The sequence below is a fragment of the Echinops telfairi genome, unplaced genomic scaffold (genome assembly GCF_000313985.2).
Source record: "Echinops telfairi isolate 266 unplaced genomic scaffold, ASM31398v2 ScPeMD7_44;HRSCAF=162, whole genome shotgun sequence".
In the NCBI taxonomy this organism is placed as follows: Eukaryota; Metazoa; Chordata; class Mammalia; order Afrosoricida; family Tenrecidae; genus Echinops; species Echinops telfairi.
The window spans coordinates 14,189,885-14,198,800 of record NW_022103942.1 but is presented as its reverse complement, the minus strand read 5'-3'; positions in this window follow the sequence as shown (position 1 = coordinate 14,198,800).

The following is an 8,916-nucleotide window of genomic DNA, read 5'->3' as shown; positions in this document are numbered from 1 at the left end:
CTAAGGCAGCTGCACCTGGTGCAACCATCACAAAACAAGAGACCCAAGAACTAGAAAGGCGAGGCTTCACCACCCATTTATCCCTCCGCCTTTCAATCAGACCCACATGTGATTATCGGCCAGGCTGGCACAATTAACTAACTCAACACACAACATCGTGGATTATTTTCAACATATCAAAGTAAGTGAAAGAAGATGGACAGATTTTAAACTGAATGGTACAATGTACATAATAGTGTAATATAAATTGATATATAGTGACAGAGAGCAGTCCCTATGAGTACCTGTAGTGGAAGAGGCGGTTGGGAGCCTTAAAATGAGAAAGAAAGAAGCCTTTGTGGGTGATGTATAATATATATTGATTATCATTGATGATGCATATATCAATATAATGATGGTTCATGGGTGTCTATCTATGTCAAAACCATCCAATTTTATACTGCATCTAGAGGCGGCTTATTGTATGCCAATAGTATCTCTATAAAGAAACAAAGTAGAAAGAAAATATTTCAGAATGATGATGACAACAAAGGTACAAATGTGCCTGAAAAATTGGATGGATTTATGGATTTTGATAAGAGTTATACGAGCCCCAAATAAAATTATTTATAAAAATAAATAGATAAAAAAGAAGAAACAAAGCAAATAATAGCTTACACATTTTTACACATATTAACAATGATTAAAAGCTCTTAAGTCACACACTTAACCATCATCATAAGTCCTCTGAAGCAGGCAATATTATTCCCTATTCCACAAATAACAAAACTAAGGCAAAATGGCATGACAGGTAGATATTTCCTAGAGTCATTTAAGTAGTAAATGATAAGAGTCCAGATTGGAACACAGTGGAGTGTTCAAACTTGTACTTTTCACCAGGATCAATATGATTAAACATTACACACTAACTCCAACGATCTATAATCGTGTAATTAAATAATAGAAGAGTGTACCTGATACTTTTATTCAGTCAAGAAATATTTACCATTGGTAAAATATGAGGATATAATACAATATGGCAAAACCCCTGTTTCCATGGGGCTTTCATTCTGAAATATGGATTGTAGACTCTAATACACTAGTAAATCTCAGCTTACCTTTTTACAAGTAGTGTGACTAAGTAAGTTAAAAATTTAAGCCACGTTTTTCTTACTATAATGAGGGAATGATAATTCCTGACATTATAGAATCACTATTAGAATTAATGTGGTGATGCTTAAAAAGTATTAGTAAAAATGCCTTCCTCCTAATAAAGAGGATGTAACAATAGTGGTGGTGGTTATGAGTGTAATAGTAATATTGTTTTTATTTTCACACTTATTAACACCATAATTATACTTATCATCAATAAATGTAAAAAATGTTACATTCAGTGTAGGAAGGAGGTACAGCATTCAAAAAAATTTTTTTGTATTGCTCGTCTTTATTTATTTTTTATCGTTTTATTAGGGGCTCATACAACCCTTATAAAAATCCTTACATACATCAATTGTGTAAAGCACATTTGTACATTCATTGTCCTCATCATTCTCAAAACATTTGTTCTCCACTTAAGGCCCTGGCATCGGAGCATTCAAAATTTTTGTTGAATAAAAACATTTGACTAACTTTGGAACCAGGAATGAAATCTGAATCAGGTGATTTAAAAGGCTATTTAATTTTTAGACTAGTTTCAATTTTAGAAAAACCGGAGTGGGGGATAGAAATCCCAGTGTTCCTTTGAAATAATGTTTTGTATTTTCAAAACTAAATACATTTTAAGCTCTGCCCTGCATTTATCTCTCTATTCAAGGCCACATATTGTGGTCCTTTTCAGGGAGGTCAACAGTGGTAGCCAGGCACCAAATAGTTCCTCTGGTATCAGGGTAGTAGAGGTTGAGGTTCACATGATCCATTGGTCCTTTGGATTGTTTTCAAGTGCCTTCCATTTTTGCCCTTTTCTTATTTCTGGATAGACAGAGGCCAATAATTGCACCTTACAGGTCTTCTTGTAAGCTTTTCTTTTTTCTTTTTATTTATATACTTGTATGAATGAATGTTTATTATGGATCAGGTGAGGAGAGTTACATTACAGACTATCAATGCTGCATTCAACAGTTCAAACCATTCATCAACACTCCCCCACATATTTGATCTCACCCCCTCTCCCTTGATTTCTTTTCTCTCTTTTGGACCTTCATTCTCCTTTAAACCCAAATCCAGTCCTCTCAACCTTCTAGTCTTTTGTTTCACCTTCTCAAACTTGCCCCCCATCTCTTCAGAGCTTCCAAAGTCTGCTTCCTTTGATTTCCAAGGCTTTGTCATGTGTTTGTTTGTTTGTTCCCTTATAGAAGCGATCTCATGCAGTATTTGTTCTTTTGTCAGTGACTAACTTCACTCGGCATAATGTTCTCCCAGACAGTCCATGCCACGAGGTGCTGCATAGTTTCATCATGGTTTTTTAGCTATGGATATTATTCTATTGTGTGTATGTCCTGACATTTCTTTATTCATCCTTCTGCTGGAGGGATTTTGGGCTGCTTCTTGCTATTGTAAACAGGCAATTTTCTTTAGATTTTAAAGATTAGTACTTTGTCCATTTTGTCATTGCTAAATATTTTTCCCATTTTGTGAATTATCTGTTTACACCTTTGATACACAGCAGTGTCTTATTTTTCATAGGTCCCGGTCATTTGCTTTGTCTTCTACTGTGTAGACAAACTGTACAGACACCTCTTTAGTTAAGTTTGATAATGTCTTTGCTTTTCAATAGGACCCTTACGTTTTTCCCTGTTTTCTCGAGTATCTTTTAGCCCTGGAATTTACATTTACGTCTTTGATCCATCTTGAGTTCATTTTTGTACATGGGGTGAGATATGGGTCTTGTTTCACTCTTTTGCAGATGGAGATTCAATATTATTTGCACCCTTTGTTGAAGAGATTGCCTCTTCCAATGTTTTGGGGCCATTGTTAAGGACCAGTTGTCTCTAGGTGGATTAATGTATTTATGGGTGTTCTATTTTGTTCCATTGGTCTGTGTAACTATCCTTGTCCCAATACCAGGCTTTTAAAAAAAAGTGTTATTGCTATATACTTTACATCTCATACAATTTAATAATTCAATCATATTAAGAAGAGTGATGCAATCATCACCACTATCTCAGAATATGTTCTTTTCATGTTTATTTTTGCTTTCCCCCATCCTTTCCTGCCATGCCCCTGATAACTATGCATCTGATTCCTATCCCTATAGTTTTGCCTATCCTGGATTTCATATGCAGAAAAGCATATAAAACACAAACAGGAACAACAACAGCCAAAAGTCCAATGACAATAACTATCAAACATAGAAAAACTAAGACAACTTTAAAATTGGTCAAAAGGTAGATCAAGTGATAAGGCATTGCATTTCAACCCAACTATATCTGTTATTATTGACTTTGTAATGCTCTCTGTCTGATAGTAAGGCTATTCACATTCCTGAACTATGTTCAGAGGGAATTCACCTAAGGCTTAATTCATTTGGGGACCCTGCAAATGAATTTTGGGCTTACACTGTCATCCATCGCCTTCTGCAAACTTAGTGTTCACGGTTTAAGCTCTGATGTCATTCCTCCTTTGGATTTGGATTTACTATTTTCAATCCTTGGATCACATAAGCTGGTATGATTCTTCCATATGGACTTAGTTGATGCCTCACGTGTATGCCTGCTTATTTTAAGACAAGATTTTAACACTTGAGATGCTATTCTTTATTGGGCTTCCTTGCCACACTTTTCAATAGTACCCACATCTTCAGCGAGTATCCAAAATGACCATGTCATAATAACTCATTGTACTTAGATTGGGAGTATAAATTAAGTGTGAATCCCAAATCCATTCCGATGTCTGTGGTTTATATATGTTTTGGTTCAATTTATACACATCTTTATCATGTTAAGAAATAGAATATTATAAATCACTATAAATATAAACATATAAGGTAATTCTATTTGTGTCATTTATTTAGCCAATGACATAGAATATAAAGAGGATCCCTGTGGTGTAGTGGTTACATGTTGAACTGTGACCTCAAGGTCAGCAGTTTGAAACCACAAGCTGTCCTGCGGGAGAAAGACTAGGCTTTCTACTCTGGAAAAGAGTTACAATCTAGGAAGCTCACTGGGGTAGTTCTATGCCACCCCAGTGGTGGGATTTGACTGGTGCATACTGGATTACCAGAAAGAATACTTGATTTTTGTTGAGTTCAGTGAACTGGCTGTTAAAATAGCACTTGTAATGAGGGTTCTCTCTAAGGTGGGTGGCTAGGAAGCTATCTGTGGGAGTTACTGAATCTTCTGTCAACTTGAGTGAAGGGGTGGAGTCTAGCCTGTCAATCAGGTAATAGTCAAAGAGGCCTCGGTGTGGGCACAGCCGTCTTGTGAGGATTCTGGGAACTACTGTCTTCCTCCCTGGTGGCAGGATACACACACTCCCTGAGAGAAATTGCTGTTGATAAGCCACTTGGAGCTATGTTGATGGAGCCAGTGCCGTGGAGCTAGAGGAGCCACATGGAGACTTATGTCAGTGCTGAGATGTTGCCATGACCACTGAATCCCCAAGAGTTTCCATCCACTGGCCTTTGATTTTTTTCTGCATTTGGCATCATTGCATGTGTTTCATGAGTCTGAAGAGGAATTTTTAGATTGGTGTCAGACATATGGGCTAATATCAGACTTACGGACTTGATGTGGACTGGGCTGGGATATCCTCTCAATATTCAATTACTTTTGTATATAAACCTCTTTCTTATACACATATGCATGCCTATGAATTTGTTCCTTTTGTCAGCCTGGATTAACAAACCATCCAACATAAAAATCAGAAATTTACTAGTTTTTTAACATTCATCTGCCCAACAGCGTATTCTAAATGCCCATAGTCATGTTCATTCCATCCATAGGTATAAAAAATTAGATTAAACTGTGCTTTTAATATTTATTTATTCATTTTATAAAAATCAATATACTTTAGATGAAATACTACTTTTTTATTCTCTTGATTTTTTTACTTCAATAAACAAACATATAAAGATAAAAAGTGCCAAACGACCAGAGACTGACACACTGTCATTTGTTTCACTTTATGTTATGCTCTAAATTCCCATGAAATATTATGAGTAAATTATGTAATTTATGAAAATGTTCAAAGAGTTAAAAAATATTATCTGAGCAACTTCTCTAAGTTCAGCAGAATTGGATAAAGGGAGTTTTCAAAGATGAACGTAATATGTTCAGAGAAGAGAAGTAGCCTAACTATTTCTAATCTATCAGACACAATGAGTATTGTGTAAATGGCCTACCTCTAAAGAAAGGGATCTTCTTCCTACAGTGAAAAGATGGTTAAACATAAGTAACACAGATTATTAAGCTTGGGAAAAAGCAAAGAAAATTGCAAGTGAGAACGTTGATCAAGAAGCAATATCAAAAGACCTTAAATAATAGTTTCATTTTTTGGTCAGGTGTTATTTAATATTTTTTCATTAATATTTTAAAATTTTATTATAACAATTTAACTCTTTTATTGTTCTTATTTGAGTATTAACTGTATGAAACAAAATATCTTTTGGGATATCGTTGTTGTTTTTTAATACTTAAAACATTCATTAGGGGTGTTGACCAACCCAGGGACAAGGGAATAACTAGTGATCCAAAATTAGTGGCAAGGAGGGTATGGGTGGCCTGGTAGGGATTCATCAAGGGCAATGTAAGTAAGAGGAATTACTGAAAACCAAATGAAGGCAGAGCATGATAGTGGGACAAGAGGAAAGCAAAAGGAAATAGAGGAAAGAACTAGGAGGCAAAGGGCATTTATAGAGGTCTAAATACAGGCATGTTCATATGTAAATATATAGGCTGATGGGGAAATAGATATATGTGCATATATTTATAGGTTTAATATTAAGGGAGCAGATGGACCTTGGGTCTCCACTCAAATACTTCCTTAAGGCAAGAACACTTTGTTCTATTAAATTGGCATTCCAGGATGCACACCTTCCTGACAGGATCACTGAAGACAAATGTGTGCATAAGCAAATGTGGTGAAGAAAGCTGAGGGTGCCCGGCTATCCAAAGATGTAGCATCTGGGGTCTTAAAGGTTTGCAGGTAAACAAGCAGCCATCTAGCTCAAAAGCAACAAAGCCCACATGGAAGAAGCATACCAGCCTGTGTGACCAACAGGTGTCGAAGGGAACAGGTATCAAGCATTAAAAAACAAAAGATCATATCATTGTGTGGCCACCTTCCCGATATGATCACTGAAGACAAATGTGTGCATAAGCAAATGTGGTGAGGAAAGCTGATGGTCCCCGGCTATCAAAAGATATAGCATTTGGGTTCTTAAAGGCTTGAAAATAAACAAGTGGCCATCTAGCTCAGAAGCAACAAAGCCCACAAGGAAGAAGCATACCAGCCTGTGTGACCACGATGTGTCAAAGAGATCAGGGGTCAAGCATCAAAGAACAAAAAATCATATTGTAAATGAAGGGAAGTGCAGAGTGGAGACTCAAAGTCCATGTGTAGGTCACAGGACACCCGCTTACAGAAGGGTTGCAGGGAGGAGATGAGTCAGTCAGGGTGCAGTGTAGCAACGATGAGACATACAACTTTCCTGTAATTCTTAAATGCTCCCCCCTCCCCCACCCCACTATCATGATCCCAATTCTACCTTACAAATCTGGCTAGACCAGATGGTGTACACTGGTACAGATAGGAACTGGAAACACAGCGACTCCAGGACAGATGATCCCTTCAGGACCAGTGGTGAGAGTGGTGATACCGGAGGGTGGGGGGAACGTGGGGTAGCAAGGGGGAACTGATTATAAGGATGTACATATAGCCTCCTCCCTGGGGGACAGACAACAGAGAAGTGGGTGAAGGGAGATGTTGGACAGTGTAAGACATAACAAAATAATAATAATTTATAAATTATCAAGGGTTAATGAGGGAGGGGAAAGTGGGGAGGGGGGGATGAGGAGCTGATATCAAGTATTTAAGTGGAGAGCAAATGTTTTGAGAATGATGAGGGCAACAAATGTATAAATGTGCTTGACACAATTGATGTATGTATGAATTGTGGTAAAAGTTGTATGAGGCCCCAATAAAATTATTTAAAAAAAATTCATTATGGCAGTGAAACTTGTTCAATTATTTGAATCCCACCACTGCCCTATCCTATAAGTTCACTATGAGTTGGCATATATTCACTATCACTGATTGTGATAGAATTAAAACACTGTTGAAAAAAGAATATTACACATGTATAGGCCGGCTTCTACCCTCAATGAATGAATTTTTTACTCGTACATATTCAACTCTTAAGTGCTGGACACTATTCATGTGAGCAATGGGGATTAGTGATAGGACAAAACTTTCAATAACATTCATTCATAAAGGCAGAACCTTGACTACCTGACTTATATGTGTTGTAAGAAAGAAAGGAGGGCACTAAAATAGTAAATATACGGTGATCGTGGGCCACCATTCATTGAGCACTGTCAAAGCAAGAGATCTGAACCAAAGCCTAATGACTGCTAATTCCATAACCTTGGGGTCACATTCATCTTCTCACACTAAGGCAGTTCAGTCTTAAGTCTAAGAAAATATGGCAGTTCCTTAAATCTACTACAGGTGATATTGAAGGAAAACCTAGTTTGCATAGAGGGGTTTCCACATCCATTCCTTCTGGAGTGGCCACCTATGAAGGAAGTTGTGCACCTTGAAAGGAAAGCCTAAAGAATCAGTAGTCTATAGCAGGAACCCTGGACAATCAAGGGCTGGGTACAAACTAAGTCAAAGGTGTCCCATGAAGAGCATACTGTTGGGTGTTTCACCCCTTTCATTCTATATAAATACGAGTAAGTTTTTGTTATTGGAGGGTTTTTTTTTCTGATGGGAGGTTGTTCCAACCAGTTTTTCCACTAGTAATTTTAATTGCCTGCTTGAGACATACATGTCCCCTTCACCCCATATTAATTGAATTTCAAGTAAAATTTGCATATTATTCTGCTTATCATGTCTGTTGATTTGGGGTGACATTAGCACAATGTTGTATGGCAGAAACTGAACAGTCATCTCCTTCTTCCCCCATTTTGAGAAACTGACCACAGCTGAGGTGCGGTCTACTCTCTTGAGGAGGTTTATAAGATGTACATATAGAGGGGGTGATATGTGGTTCCTGGGCACTAGGCAGGCTCTCTACCCGTTTGCTTTGGAGACAGGATTAGAAGATGACATGACCTGAGAGCAGAAGCCGGCCTGTGGCTTAGTGTTTATCCTTACAGTATTGGACTCATGCAATATTTTTCCTTTTGTGCTTAAGTAATTTTACTAAGCATAATGGTTTCCAGGTCCATCCACATCATGAGGTGTTTCAGAGTTTTATTGCTGCCTTTGGAGGGTACACAGCATTCCATCGTGTATGTACCAGAACTTGTTTATCCATTCTTCTACTGAAGGGCATTTGGACTGCTTCCAGCTTCTTGTTATTGTTCACTATGCTATGATGAACATGGGAGAGTATATGGCTGTTCGTATTGTGCATGTTACTTCCTCACTCTGCAGAGGTGTTGCTGGTTTGTATTGTTTTTATATTCTGAGTTGTTTTACGTAGGACCATATCTCTTTCCACTATGTTTGTAAATATTTACAAGACTACCAGCAGTGTATGAAAGTTCCAATCTCTCTGTACTTTTCCAATATTTGTTGTACTCATTTATTTATTTAGAGTTCTTGGTGTAAGGGGATATCTCACCATTGTTTTGATATGTATCGTCCATATGGCTAGTGATCATGAGCATTTCCCTATGTGTTTTTTAGCCATTTGATGGTTGCCTCTTGTGAATTTTCTATCCATGTCATTTGCACACCTTTATAATTGGATCATTTGGTTTTTTTCTT